The sequence below is a fragment of the Rhinatrema bivittatum genome, chromosome 2 (genome assembly GCF_901001135.1).
Source record: "Rhinatrema bivittatum chromosome 2, aRhiBiv1.1, whole genome shotgun sequence".
NCBI lineage: Eukaryota > Metazoa > Chordata > Amphibia > Gymnophiona > Rhinatrematidae > Rhinatrema > Rhinatrema bivittatum.
Genome location: NC_042616.1, coordinates 54,778,689 through 54,794,893, shown reverse-complemented (window position 1 = coordinate 54,794,893; position 16,205 = coordinate 54,778,689).

The following is a 16,205-nucleotide window of genomic DNA, read 5'->3' as shown; positions in this document are numbered from 1 at the left end:
TTTGAAATGACAGGCACCAGGAAGTGTAAAAAAGTTTAAAAAGTGTAAAAAACAAAAAACCTGTGTGTTATATAAAAAAATAAAACAATTTTAAATACCTGTCGGAGGGCCGTGGGTCCCGGTGGGCGGCGGGCAGCCATCAGCGGCATCCGGTAGTCCCTTCTCCCTTCCTCCCTCCCTCCCCTGCCTGGATGAGCGCCAAAATCACACGGGCGGGTCGGCAGCGGGGGGGGCGGCAGCAGGATCCGGGAGCGGCAGGTAGGCGGCAGCGGGGTCCGGGGGGCAGCGGCAGCGGGGTCCGGGGGTGGCAGCGAGATCCGGGGAGCCAGCAGCGGCAGCATGTTCGATCGGGCAGGCAGCTAGGTGGCAAAGTAAAGATGGCCGCCTGCACGGGAAAATCGTGCAATTGGCCGCTGAAGACGTGACGTCACACCCCGTGACGCCAAACGTCGTGACGTCACGTCTTCAGCGGCCAATTGCACGATTTTCCCGTGCAGGCGGCCATCTTTACTTTGCCACCTAGCTGCCTGCCCGATCGAACATGCTGCCGCTGCTGGCTCCCCGGATCTCGCTGCCACCCCGGACCCCGCTGCCGCTGCCCCCCCGGACCCCGCTGCCGCCTACCCGCCGCTCCCGGATCCTGCTCCCGCCCCCCCCCCGCTGCCGACCCGCCCGTGCGATTTTGGCGCTCATCCAGGCAGGGAGGGAGGGACTACCGGATGCCGCTGATGGCTGCCCGCCGCCCACCGGGACCCACGGCCCTCCGACAGGTATTTAAAATTGTTTTATTTTTTTATATAACACACAGGTTTTTTGTTTTTTACACTTTTTAAACTTACCATAGCAGGCCCGAGCCTTGCTACTTTTTCGTTTGTTTTTTTTTTGCCCTGGTCCCGTCCGGTCTCCTGCAGCCCCGTCCGGTCCGGTCCGGACGGGGCTGCAGGAGACCGGACGGGACCAGGGCGGGTAAGCAATGTTTTTACCCTACACTACACTACACTAACTCCTACTAGGGGGAGGCGGTAAACTAGCAGGTTAAGGCCGCGGCAGAAAACAGCGGGTTACGGAGGAGATAATATCAGCGCCCCGTTACAGTATCGCAGGGGAATAGCTAATTCCTTCATTATACAGCTTTTTCGTTCATTTACATGCCGGGTGCGGAAAGGGTTATGCGTCTGTTTTCAGAAGCGATACGGACGCGTGAAACTGGAGACTGTATCGCCGAATTGCCTTGCGCGCCCGAATTGTGCGCTACGAGCACGTTACAGACGGGCAATCCTCGAGCGGACGATACTGGATCGACCTGACCTTGCGCTGAATCCCTAGGAGTACTGCTTCTCCAATTCTTGCTTGGAAGCTGGCCTCAAGTTAGGGCTTCTCCAATTCTTTTCTTGAAAGTGGAATTCACTGGAATTAGAGGTAACAAACTTAAGCCAGATTCACTGAAGTTAGTGTTTCAGATTTTTAGCCAGATTCACTGGAATTAATGTTTCATATTTTTCAGCCGGATTCACTGGAGTTAGTGTTTCAAATTATTCAACCAGATTCACTGGAGTTAGCAATCTGTTACTCTCTCCTCCTCCAGAGGGGAGGAGTTAGCAATCTGTTATCGCTCACTCCGCCAGGAGGGTGGAGTTAGCAATCTGTTCTGCTTTCTTCCTGAAAGGGGGAGAAGTTAGCAATCTGTCATGATCTGCTCCTCCAGAAGGGAGGAGTTAGCTAGCTATAGTGCTTACCCCGCCAGGAGGGCGGAGTTAGTAATCTGTTAGCAAACTGCTGTTAGATGCTCCTGTAAGGGAAGGAGGTAGCAATCTCCCCAGGGAAGAGGAGTTGGCAATCTGTTCAATGATACTCTTCTGAGGAGAAGAGCTAAAAATAGATATATTGTACTTTGCTACTGAGATAGCAATCTATCATGCCTCCGCTACGGAGTAGCAATCTGTTATATATAGGCTGCTGGCAAGTCCCATAGAAAGAGGAGTTAGCTATCCGTGAGCGGTGTTAGTGGTCAGTAGTGGTTGGCTCCCACAGAGTGACAGTAGTGTAAGGATTGACCACTTGAAGGAAACAGTGAATCCCTGGGCCAATGGCAGATGACAGCGCCCCCAGGAGGAGATCCTGAGAGGAAGCACCAGCTAGGCTAAAATATGAAATAAACACAAATAGTTTTTTATTAGGCAAGAAGCTGAACCACCAGTGGTGGCAGTAGTGAGTCGATGTGTCCGGCAGGGCTGAAGTCCTTTTGATACGGGAATATAATCTCTGGGTTGCTGAGCTGTAGACAGAGACTAGAAGTAGTGAGTAGACAGGGTATACTGGATTCAAGATGGTACACTCACAAGAGTAGATGTCTGCAATGGTCTCTATGCCACAGAGAGTCTTCAGTATATTCAGGAACAGGAGTCTTAGGTAAGCAGTGGTTCCTATAAACAGTCTGTAATAAGAACTCACAATAGCCCCCAAGGTTCGCGCCCTTGCTGGTACAGAGTCTGGAGCTCGCGCGCGCGCCCTTACGTCATCAGGAACATGGCGGATCCATAGCGTCGAGCCAGCTCGGGGACACTGGGACCAAGAGGCAAGGAGAAGCCGCGGCTGCATCTGTCCATCAGAGCCGAAGGGAGTCGCTCCCAAGGTAGAGAGGGTGGAGCAAGGGCGAGAAGAGGCACGAACGCAACAGTAGTTAAATTACAAGTGTATTATGATACAGGAGGACCTTGCAAGACTGGAAGGTTGGGCAACCAAATGGCAGATGAAATTTAATGTGGACAAGTGCAAGGTGTTGCATATAGGAAAAAAAAACCCCTTGCTGTAGTTACACGATGTTAGGTTCCATATTAGGAGCTACCACCTAGGAAATAGACCTAGGTGTCATAGTGGATAATACTTTAAAATCGTCGGCTCAGTGTGCTGCAGCAGTTAAAAAAGCACACAGAATGTTAGGAATTATTAGGAAGGGAATGGTTAATAAAATGGAAAATGTCATAATGCCTCTATATCGCTCCATGGTGAGACCGCACCTTGAATACTCTGTACAATTCTGGTCGCTGCATCTCAAAAAGATATAGTTGCGATGGAGAAGGTACAGAGAAGGGCAACCAAAATGATAAAGGAGATGGAACAGCTCCCCAATGAGGAAAAGCTGAAGAGGTATGGGCTGTTCAGCTTGGAGAAGAGACGGCTGAGGGGGGATATGATAGAGGTTAGTGTAGCTGGATTCAAAAAAGATTTGGATAAGTTCTTGGAGGAGAAGTCTATTAACTGCTAATAATCAATTTTACTTAGGGAATAGCCACTGCTATTAATCGCATCAGTAGCATGGGATCTTCTTGGTGTTTTGGTAATTGTCAGGTTCTTGTGGCCTGGTTTGGCCTCTGTTGGAAACAGGATACTGGGCTTGATGGACCCTTGGTCTTACCCAGCATGGCAATTTCTTATGTTCTTATTTTCTTATGTCTTTAAGATCATGAGAGGTCTTGAACGAGTAGATGTGAATCGGTTATTTCCACTTTCGAATAATAGAAGGACTAGGGGGCATTCCATGAAGTTAGCCAGTAGCACATTTAAGACTAATCAGAGAAAATTCTTTTTCACTCAACGCACAATAAAGCTCTGGAATTTGTTGTACGAGGATGTGGTTAGTGCAGTTAGTGTAGCTGGGTTCAAAAAAGGTTTGGATTAGTTCTTGGAGGAGAAGTCCATTAACTGCTATTAATCAAGTTTATTTAGGGAATAGCCACTGCTATTAATTGCATCAGTAGCATGGGATCTTCTTAGTGTTTGGGTAATTGCCAGGTTCTTATGGCCTGGTTTGGCCTCTGTTGGAAAAAGGACGCTGGGCTTGATGGACCCTTGGTCTAACCCAGCATGGCAATTTCTTATGTTCTTATGTTCTTAAGTGTAGCGCCTTTTCTTTTGGACAACAAACAAAACATTGTGGTGGTCCCTTTTTCCTGTTTTTAACATTTTTCTGTTTAAATTTTGTGAAGTTTATCTTTTGGAGTGTTGGATTTCGGTAGCGCATACCTTATTTGTCTAGGGCCGAAAGATGTGCTTGGAAAAGAGGCGAGCCAGTTCTGGAGCTGAAGGAAGTCCATGGAATGATAGGAAATGAGACATTTTGGAGAATCAGTCTACCATTACCGATACGGAAGTACAGCCATTAGAGAGAGGAAAGTCTGTGACAAAGTCCATGGCCACATGGGTTCATGGTTTCTCGAGAACTGGCAATAGCTGTAATAGCTCCTAAAGGCAAATGTGGGAGCTCTTGTTAACTGCACAATTGGGACAGGTCTCCACATAATACCAGACATCATACCTTACTTGTGACCACTAGTAGTGACAAAGGAGAAGTTCCATTGTTTTGGTGACCCTGGAGAGGCCAGTCAGGCAGGCTTCATGGGTCCATTTATGTGCTTTCTCCCTGAGATGTATGAGGACTTCTGTCTTCCAGCTATCACAATTTTTGCTAAATTAATAATGTGACAAGGAGATTCTGTCAAGTCCTCTGTTTCAAAGGTCCACAAAAAGGCATCAGCCCGCTAGTTCTTCTCTGCTGGTTGATACCAGAGTTCAAAGTCAAAGCAGTTAAAGAATAAAGACCATCGGGCCTGATGGGGGTTTAACTACTGGGTTTGCTGGAGGTATTGCAGGTTATTATGGTTGGTGAAGATCGTGACCAAGTGTCTTGCTCTCTCCAGTAGAAGGCATCATTTCTCCAGAGCCAAGAGTTCCCTATCTCCTATGGTATAATTCCTTTCCATGGGGTGAATTTCTTGGAAAAGAAGAAGCAAGGTGTGAGGGTTCCTTTATCGTTGTGTTGTGTGAAGACAGCCCCTACCCCAGTGGCAGAGGCATCTACCTACATGATAAAGGGCCTGGCTGGGTCCGGGTGCTGGAGAAAGGAAACACAGAGAGAAACTGCTTGAGGCAATGGGAGGCTTGAGTAGCGTCTTCAGACCAATTCTTGGTATCGGTGCCCTTCTTCATAAGGGCAGTGAGAGGGGTGGCCTGTGAGGAGTTCCTGTGCACAAATTGCCAGTAGTAATTGGCAAAGCCTAGAAATCTTTGCAGGGCCTTGAGTCCCACCAGCTGAGGCCAACCCTGAATGGCCTTCACTTTTTCCGGGTCCATAGAAAGCTATGATGGAAGAGAATATAACTGAGGAAGGGCTGCTCAAAGGTACAGTTTTTTAGTTTGGAAACATGTGCCCAGAACGACCCTGGCTCCTCAAGAATTAACACCTATTCCGAGGTAGGCGTTAATTTTTTAGAGTAAAAATATGCATATCAGGTGCACATTTTATTTTTGTATCTGGAGTAATAGCTAATAGCCTCATCAACATGAATTTACATGGGATGAGTGCTATTAGATTTGCACTGGTTTGGACACGCTAATCCCCTTATTGCATGAGGGGTTTTGGACACGCATCCAAAATGCGCGTCCAAGTGCCAGTAAAGCCATGCGCTCAGCCAAGTGCACTATATTGCATCGGCCTATTACTGCATTAGCAAATCTGTCTCTCCAGGAGGGATGTATATGTCCTCTCTTTTTAAATGAGTTCTGGTGCGTCCCATTGTTAAGAAAGTCAATTCTGATGACAATGAGCCAGTAATTACTAGGGATGTGCAATCGTTTAGGACGAATTAGGCAATTTCAGCGAAACTGCCTAATTCATCCTGGTTCAGGGAATCTGAAAACCGAACCAAATTTTCCTGAAATTTCAGGAAAATTCGGTTTTCAGGTTAGCACGCACTAACCCAAAATTCAGGTCCCCCAAATTACAAAGGCCCGAACTGTGGGAAATATGAAATTGCCTGCGGCGGGCACATCTCTAGTAATTACTGATCTATTTCTAACATTCCATTGCTGGAAAAACTGATTAAACTTGCAGTACTTCATCAACTCCAAGATTTACTAAATGATTATGATATTTTGCACCAGTTTCACTCTGGCTTTCACAAGATCCACATTACTGAGACCTTGTTAGTCTCTCTACTTCATGTTTAGATGGTAAACTTAGATCAGGGGAACTCTGCGCTGACAGATTTTATTTTTTTTTTTAGATATTTCTTCTGCATTTGTTACAATTAATCATCATGCACTTTTATTTCAGCAATAGCAGTCATTGGGATCTCATCCTAAAATTGTCTAATGGTTCGAGTCTTATTTGTCTGACCAGGTACAGCAAATTCAGGTTGGCTCACAGTTGTTTTCTTAAAACTGTGGTCCCACAAAGATCATCTCTTTCAGCAGTGTTATTTAACCATCTTTTTGCTTCCAGTTTGTCATTTGTTAATATCTTTAAATGTGGGATTTTGAATTTATGCAGATGACAGTCAATGGTTTTTTTTTCCTTTTTGTGAAACTGATTCTATAATACCCGCTAAGGTGATTACCTGTTTAAGTACCTTTCAAGAATGGTTTTAAAGAAATTGCCTGAAATTGAACCTTGTCAAGACTGAGACAATAGTTATTTATTGCTTTTCAAATAATTTAGTAGGTGATTAGATTACACTAGGTGATGTGGTTCTTCCTTTGCAAGCTGAGGGGAGCTTCAGTGTAATTATTGCTCACAATCTCATTATGAAGCCCCAAGTTCATGTTGCTGCCTTTGTTGCTTTCTTCAAATTGAAAACAGTTGCAAAATTAAGGTCTTTGTTACCTCCGCAAGATTTTAACACTGTTGTTCAGAGTCTGGTCCTTACCTGGTTTAGATTATTGTAATGCCATCTTACTCTGGCATCCTTAGCACGCTTCTACAATTGCTATAAATTATCCAGAATACTGCAGCTAGGCTAATCTCATGTGTTTCCTATCAAACTTGTTGCACGTCCTGGCCGTGTGGGTGCCACGACCGGGCCTGCTCACCTCGCGCTGCCCTCTACTAGTTCCGGTCTCACCAATGCTGCCAGCTCTCAGCGTCCCCGACACGCACCACGGCCCTCTCCGGCTTCTTCCATGCCGCAGGCCTCACAGTGGAGCTCCCGTTGGGGCTCCGCGTTTTCGGCCGCCTCAGCCTCGCCCCTAGGTACGCGCGCGGCCGACGTCCTCAGTTTTAAAGGGCCAAGCGCGGGAAGACAGACTCTGACGCATCCCAATGACATCATGTAGCCCTAGTATAAATAGCGAGACCCTGTCCCCAGGACCTTGCCTTGGCAATCGGGTCGACACCATGGTGTACTAGTTTGCCTAATCCTGTGTTCCAGTGTTTCTTTGTTCCAGGGTCTCCATGTGTTCCTGTGTCCTTACTCAGGTAGCACCTTCTCGGACTGATCTCTGGTACTGACCTCAGCCTGCCTGACCATTCTCTTGTCTGCTGCCTGGAACTGACCACTGCCTGCCTAACTACTCTCTTCATCTGCTGCCTGGAACTGACCCTCGCTTGCCTTGACTATGCTCGGACTGACCTTGGTATTGACCCCTGCTTTGGCTCACTACTTCTGGACGGATACTCTGGCTTTGACCCTTGCGCTTCATTGGGACACTCTCTTCTGGCCTACTGTGACTACCAGACCAACCTGCTTGGATCCAACAGCGGCCTTCACCCGACTAGACCCGCAGGCGTTGCCTGTCTCGCCCAGAGAGCCTTCCTGAACTGTTACCTCCCTGAGGTCTCCAGAGCTTCCAGTTCGGGTCTGATCCATCCTCTCTGCATCAGCTGCGCACCCTTGCTCGTGGTGGGCACACCCCTCCGCTACCTCTCTGAGAGACTATCTGAGGCCCACCTAAGTCCAGGCGGTCTGGGTACCCAAGGGCTCAACCTGCGGAAACTCCGGAATGTTATTGGCAAAGCTCCAGCTAGCCTCTGTCTCCTCGTGTGCTCTGCCTTCTGGTGGTAGGCGCTCTCTGGGTCCGACCAGAGGGCCGTATCAATCCTGCACCAGGCCAAGGGTCCACCTCCAGCACAACAAAACTCACATAACCCCTGAGTTCTGCTGCACAAAATTCAAAATTGCTGATATTTTTTTCTGGCAACTTCATAACTTAGGCCCCACATATTTGAAAGACCTAATTTGAGTTTATGCGTCTCTCAGAAGCCTTCTCTCTGAGAATAAAATGAAAAACTTTATATTCCACCAGTCAGCTATGCTACTTTGGGTATCAGTAGGTCCCATGCTTCCTCCATTGCAGGCTCAATTCTTCGGAATCCACTCCCTTCTGCCTAGAAGAAGATGACTTACCATTTAGGAAGAAAGTTGAAGGTTATTTCTGCCATTGGGCTTTTGGGACATGGTAGAAGATGAACAGTGGCTCTAGAACCTCATACAACTTATTTTAAGATGCAGTAGTAGTTCTGTTTTCTGCTATTGTAATGTGACTATAATTGTTATTAACCATATGTTTTATTTTTTATATGAATCTGTATGAGGGTTAGTTTCATCTAAATTATGGGTGTTAACATCATACTTCGAGGGAGAAAATATTTTGAATCTGTGGGTTAGAAATGTTTGAAATAAATAAAAATCAGTTTTGCCCTTGGATATCTCCTATTCTGTTTGTAACGTGTGGTAGGATGTCTTCCAGTTTTAGACCCCATTTTCAAAATGTCCCTTTCTGTGAAGTACTTTAGGTCATCCTTGGTAAGTTACAGATGATGGAGATGGGAAGTGAATGAGGGCACCTGGGGAACAAGGACTGCCTTGAGCAGCAAAATTTCTTGCATTGGCCCTGTTTGGTTTTTGGTTTTTTTTTTGCTGGTAGAAGAAAGGAAGATTCTGGGTGGCATTTGCTGTAGGTGAGAAAGGGAGGACTCAAATACCAGTGTCCCATTGACTCTTCCCCTTTGTTAAACATGCAACAATCTCTTGGCTTGTCTCTAACTGTAGGCAGGCCTGGATTTCTAATTAGAAGCAGGTAACTCGCCAAGAGCACTGATTTCCACCGTGTGTGTGTTTTTAATTTTCTGTTGTTCCTGCTGGGAGGAGAACCGATTCACACAGGGCGGCAGGAAGAGGCATGTTCCACCAGAGGCCCTGAAGGGGTGACCCTCCCTTCACCTGAGGTGCTACATCAGCAAATCTGGCCCTGTTTGTAGGATGGTCCTGTGTGGGTTTCTTAGTAAGTACATTGAAGGCCCAATATTCAAAGTGCGTTCAGCGCTATTTAGCTGGATAAGTGGAACTTTTGCGGCTAAGTAGCAGCCGCAGAATATGTGCCCACGCTCAGCGGCCCCCACTTATCCATATAAGTCCCTTCTGGGGCTAAAAAGTTAGCCGAAAAGAAGGGGGAGGATCAAATTAGTTGTACACCTTATGCGACTAACTGACAAAATTCGGACTTAGCTGCAAAAGTTGTACAGCTAAGCTAGATGCGCCACAAAGCAGGTCTAAACTTAGCTGGCTAGACTTAGACGCCTAAGCGCTCAGTTATACGTGTATCAGGCCGGAGGGTCCATTGTTCAGAATAGGCAGTCGCCTAGGGCACCATAAGTGAGTGGGGTGAGGTAGGCCAATGTGAGGGAGGAATTTTGTTTTTTTAATTTTCAGGAGGCTGGAGCGATGGGTGCGGCAACGCAGATGAGATCACGTCTGTGGATGGAGGCGCGAAGGTGTGTTGTTTGTGTTTGGGGGGGCGGGGTTTCAGGTCAAAAGAGAGAGAATCAAGATATGGCAATTACATCACTGCCTAGGGTGGCTGGATACCCTTCCTTTGGCCTAGCCAGGCCGCTGAATGTACTTCATAACTTAGCCAGATAGGTTCTAACTGGCTAAGTTACTTAACTGGCCAGTTTTGAATATTGAAACAAACTGAGGCTGATATAATCAGGTACATTAAGTTTAGCACATATTTTTACTCTGTTTTAGTACACATTTTTGCGCACTAAAATTTACAATTTTAGAAGGATTTTAGTGCTCAAAAATGTGTGCTAACATTAGCGCACCTCCATTTTAAACTCATTTAAAATGAAGTAATTTACTATTACTTCCCAAAGCAGGGAGGTGCGTTAAAATCCTGAAAGCTTAGCTCACATTTTTTTAATGCTTGAAATGTAACTCCTAGTTCAGAAGTGGGGTAGAGTTAACTCATACTTCTGGAGCTAATGTTAGTGTTGCACTTCCCGGCCGCGTACGTTCCGCGGCCAGGCCTGTTCACCTCGCTACACCTTCCACCAGTTCCTGGCACGACCCCTCCAGCTCGCGGCGCCTCCGGTCTCCCTGCACTCCTGCTCCGGACCAGGCCTCACGGGGGGGCTCGGCCTCTTCCTTGGTGTCGGCCCCGTCCCATGGGACACTCGTGGACCGCCCAGACTCTTAAAGGGCCAGGGCCGGGTCCAAGTTCCGCGGCACACCCTGATTGATCGCTGCTTAAAAGGAAGTGGTCTGTCACCACTTCTTCGCCTTGGCAATCGGGTCGATCACTTGTGATAGCTAGTTTGCCTTCCTGATCCAGTGTCTTGTTCCAGTCTCCTGTTCCAGTGTCTACCCAGATAGTACCATTTGTACTGTCTTCTCGGTACTGACCTCTGCCTGTTACTTTGACTACGTTTGATTGCTGCCTGGATTTGACCTTTGCCTGTTTCCTTGACCACGTCTGCACGCTGCCTGGAACTGACCCCTGCCTGATCACTGACCATGTCTGACTGCCGCCTGGAACCTGACCTTTACCTGACTGACTATCCTTGGACTGGTATTGGACTGGACTGGTAATCCACTGCTTTGACTGACCACGCTATCCTTGACTCTGGCCTTGATCCTTGCTCTTCATTCAGAGACTCTGTTCTGGCCTTCTCTGGCTCCTGGACTACCTGACCTAAACATTGACTGCGCACCCTTGCTCGTGGTGGGCACACCCCTGAACTTTATCTCTCAGAGATCCTGCGAGGCCCACCTAAGACCAGGTGGCCTGGGTAACCAAGGGCTCAACCTGAGGTAACCCCTGGTTGCTATTGGTGAAGCTCCAGCTAGCCTCTGTCTCCTCCTGTGCTCCGCCTCCTGGTGGCAGGCGCTCTCTGGGTCCGAGCAGGGAGCCTACCAATCCTGCACCAGGCCAAGGGTCCACTTCCCAGTGCAACAGTTAGTTTATGCTGCTATGCCAGCATGGTGAGGACCTGGAGTTCTTGAGCATGGGCATCCTACACAGCACCATAATCACCATAGTCATAGACTAACACTACCCCCAGAAATGTGAGTTAACTTCTATTCCATCTGTGAACCAGAGTTAAATTTCCAAACCTAAAATAAGCAGGCTGAATCTGAGACTGGGACCCCTGAGACAGAGATCCATTGCACCATTACCAATGAGCCAGAGATACCCTGTCCCAACACCAGAGAACCACCCACCAACCTACTTAATCTCTCACTGACCCACACTGCCTATCTTCTCACCTAGATTCCTATGTCCCCTCCTCCGACCTCCTACCTACTGTCTCACCCATAACCTTACTTCTCCTCACACCTACTCACTAAATCACCATCCATCTACCTATTTACCTACCCCTCATCCACTCACTAATTTATCCCCATGCACTTACTCATCCACCCAGTAATCCATCCTACAGATCTTCTGATAGACCTCACTCCCTCATACTTACCTATCTTGTAGAATGTATCCCCCTCCCATCTTCTCTGCTAGCCATTTAAAAAAATGGCAGCAGTGCAGCTGACGTCAATGCCTAAGATTGCTTAAAAAACAAACAAACATACTACAGCAGTCTCTAGCATGGTGATAGCATGATGTTGTGGGGCTGCTCTGCAGTAGGGAAGCTTGTAAAAATCAAGGGGAAGATGGATAGTGAAAAGTACAATCATATCCTAGAGGAAAACCGTAAACTGCCTGAGTCTGGGGAGAAGATTCACCTTTCAGTAGAGCAATGATCCTAAGCACAATGCAAAAGCTGCAATGAAGTGGCTCAGCAAGAAGAAAGTGAATGCCCTTCAGTGGCCCAGTCAAAGCCCAGACCTGAATCCAATAGAAGATCTGGGGCAAGACTTGAAGACTACAGTCCATACATGATCCCCAGCCAACCTGAAAGAGTTTGAGCTCTTCTGCCAAGAAGAATGGGCAAAAAGCACGATGGCAAACACGTATCCTAAATGACTCATGGCCTATATTGCTGCAAAAAAAGGCTTCCACCAAGTATTGAGTCAAGAGACGCGAAGAGTTATGCAAGCCTTTTTTTTTTATTCTTAATTACTTTTGGAATGTCTATAATAGTTCTTTCACAATGAAAGTGTAGAGTAGGTTGTGTAGATCAGTGAAACAAACTCCTACTTTAATACAGTTTGATTTGTATTTTTAAGATACTAGGATGTGAAAAAATGATCAAGGGTTGTGAAGATTTTACAAGGCACACTATCTGAGGAGGAAGCAGAGGATGCTTGGAATGACTGTGTACAGAGCTACCTCTGCTACTAGCAAATGACTTTGCTCTGAGTTGAGCAAATTTGGTTCACCCTTTGGCCAACATATGAGCGTTGGCCACTGATGTGCATGAAGAGCTGATAAACATAAGAACATAAGACTTGCCATGCTGGGTCAGACCAAGGTCCACTGAGCCCAGCATCCTGTCTTATTTATTTTATTTATTTATTATTTTTATATACCGACATTCAATCTCAACCGAGATATCACACAGGTTTACATTCAGGTACTGTAGGTATTTCTCTATCCCCAGAGGGCTTACAATCTAACAGGTCAATCCAGTACCGAGCGGTAGGAAGAGCTGCGTTAGTGCCCGGCGCACCCACGGTTGCCGCACGCACAGTGCAGCTCACCTACCGCTCGATCCTGTATGTAAATAGCTTGCTAATGCAAGCTGCGTCTTAGAAGCGTCCATGAAGCATTAGGCCCGCTCTATACAGTAAAACGGGTTGCGCGGGCCTAACGCTTCATGGACGCGCTGGTATCTGTCATTTCAAATGACATTTGAAATGACAGGTACCAGAAAGTGGACAGTTCTCAGACGCTCAGGATTGTCAGCCCTCTCTCCCCTCCTCCCGAAGCAACAAAAGCGAAAAAAGCGAAAAAAAAAAAAAGTTGCAAGAGAGAGAGGGGAGAGAGGACGGGCAATCCTAAGCTCGGGATGGCCAGTCCCTCTCCCCTCCTCCCGAGGCAAGGCGCGAAAAGCAGCCTTGCTCCGGGAGGAGGGGAGAGAGGATTGGCAGTGTGAAGCGACCAAGCTACTTACTTTTTTTTGCAGCCCTCCGGAGGAAACGGCCATCAGCAGAAATGGATCGCGGCTCCCCTGCTTCCCGGCAAAGATGGACGCCTGCACAGGGGAAAGCGGCCCCTGTGCGTGCAATTGGCCGCTCAAGACGTGACGTCACGACGTTTGGTGTCACGGCACGTGACGTCACGTCTTGAGCGGCCAATTGCACGCACAGGGGCCGCTTTCCCCTGTGCAGGCGTCCATCTTTGCCGGGAGGCAGGGGAGGGGAGCCGCGATCCATTTCTGCTGATGGCCGCTCAAGATGTGACGTCCATCTTCCTGAGCAGCTGGAGGCAGGAGAGGGGAGCCGTGGTCACGTTCGCTGATGTCCGGATCGGGGGCTGCAAAAGTAAGTCGCTTTATACTGCCAGTCCCCTCCCCCCTCCTCCCGGAGCAAGGCTGCTTTTCGCGCCTGCCTCGGGAGGAGGGGATGGAGGACTGGCAATCCCGAAGGTAGGGTTGCCCGTCCTCTCCCCTCTCTCTCTTGCAACTTTTTTTTTCGTTTTTTGTTGGCTTCGGGAGGAGGGGAGAGGACTGGGGCTGCCCCAGGGACCAGCACCCATGGACGCGGCCAGGGCAGGAGAGCGGGGGCTGGTGGAAAGTTTGCCACATACCCTTACCCCTGCCTCTAACGCAGGGGTAGGGGTAGGCGGTAAGTTAGCAGGTTAAACGTGGGGCAAAACGGCAGGGTACAATAGCGATAGTCGGGGCGCGCGTTACTGGATGGTAGGGAATAGCTAATTCGCTCGTTTGCATGCAATATACATGCCGCGTGCGGAAGGGGTTGCCCGGGGATTTTAGGACACGGTAGGAGTAGGTTAAAAGGGGTTGTGGATCGCAGGAAGGGCTAACGCGGCCAGGAAGTGAGTAGAACGCGGGTTAGGAGCGGGGTAAACGTGGCCGCACTTTACTGGATAGACCTGTAAGTCTTCAACAGTGGCCAATCCAGGTGGCAGGAATCTGGCAGATCTCATAAAGTAGATCTAATACTTTTACTCCCAGGGATAGCAATAGCTTTCTTTACTCTTCCTGGCTAATAATGGGGTTGATGTAATAAAACCCTTGCCAAAACCAGCATAAAATGTCAGCAGCGATTTTTCATACCACATGCATTAAAATCACATAGCCCTGCTCATTGCAGTAAACTAATGGTATGCAAATAAAAAATCTGCAGTAAGCCCAAAAAGTGCTCCAAAACTGGCGTTTAATCCGACATGCAGAAAACCGTGGTTAAAATCCAGCACTACTTTGAAAAAATTTTGCAATGTTTCCTTTTGGTTGATAGAAGTGACCTAGACGGACCTGTGGTGTGTTTGGTGGTGCACAGATGTCCATCTGTTTAATTGGACACACCTCCATGCATGGAAATAAAAGGCAGCTTCTTCCAAGGCCATTTTGTCGGTGCTGGGTGGTGTTAGGCGATGCTTGGCCTAGGTGCTGGAGATTTTATTGGAGTAGGAGTGGTGATTGTTCTTGATTGGTACTTTGCAATTGCTGAGTGGTGTCTTTTATGCTGCTTTTTCCCTTGCTGTTTCCCATCCTTTTATCTTTTGTCTGATTTATTGAGTAAATCTGAGTCCATCTGACTGTTGGCCTGTGATTTTCTGTCTCTCGACTTTTGTGTTTAGGTTCCTAAAAGAGTAGAGTGGGTGATAGTGGCTGTGGAGAGAATGAAGCATGACAGAGGAGGTGTGAGTGGGGGAGCGGCTGAGCGAGACAGGCACATGAGTGTTGACAGGGAGGATAGGAGTATGCTGCATGGATCGGTGGAATATAGCCAGGCAGGGGAAATGGGGCAGAAAGAGAGTGGTATGCATGAAGGGGTGAGAGCAGGGGGAAGGGAAAGGGGAGGTAGGGATGGAAGCAGGTAATGGTAGTAGTACTCAGGGAGGTAGGGACCCAAACCAGTCATCATCTAGGAGTAACGAGCAGGTAGGAACCAGCAGTCAGCATCTGGAAGAGAAGCAGTGTCAACATGATGTACGCTTCACAGAAGAAGAAAAGGATCTTCTAGTGCGGCAGGTCTGCAAGAAGAATAGTGCACTTTTCAAGCAGAAGATATCCTCAAAAAACAAGAGGAAGATGTGGGAGAGCATCCCCAAGGTGTTAACAGCCCGTTAGCGACAGTGGATCAGCTGAAGCCTCAATGGTTGGACTCTAGGATGTCTGTCAAGGACAAGCTGGCACTCATCAAGAGGTCCAAGCACCAGATGGGAGGAGGCCCACCATATGAAGTGCAGCTGATGTCAGTGAAGGAGCTGGTTCAGGGTGCTCTTCAGCAGGACAACTTTGCTGGTATCCATACTGATATGGATGCTGCAAAAGCATCAGGTGAATATAGCAGAGACTGCATCTCTAGGGTGAAGAGGGCTGTCTGAGGGGGGGCCAGAAGAATGAAATAATACTTGGCTCTGATGTGTCTTTTGAAATTTTCCCAGGTAATCATCAGCCAATGGCCACAAAGGAGCCTGCCACAGAATGCGAGGCTGAAAAGAACCAGCCAGCACATCTGGATCCACTTTTGATGGGAATAGCAGAGCAAACTTCCAACAGTCTCCAGCTGCCAAGCAAGACACCAGCATCTGATATACAAAAAGACAGTCACATGGTTGAGCTCCACTTCACATGGCCAGACACATATATGAGACATCCTGGATGTACCACCAACACTTGGCACCAGCTCAGTCATCGTTTCTAAAGGAGCCACTGTGATTGGTGGTAGGGATCCAGATCACAGCATTCTCCCACCAGGAGGAACACCACTCTCCGGCATTGATGTAATGGCATGACAGATAGCTGTGGAACTGTTTGCAAGGCAGGAACTCATCAAGACCAGTGTGACAACAGGATGTACAGCTATATACCGAAAGATGGAATGCATGAGGAAGGAAATGAGTTAGCTGCAGAGATAGTTCAGGCTGCTGCAAGGGAGAGCACTGCTGCAGTCAGTGTTTTGGCTGATCGAGTTAGAGCTTCGTCCAATGACATTGTTGGAGACCTACAATAACTTGACTCATCCATATGGGAAATGAATGGGACCCTTACTCGTGCAATCGGG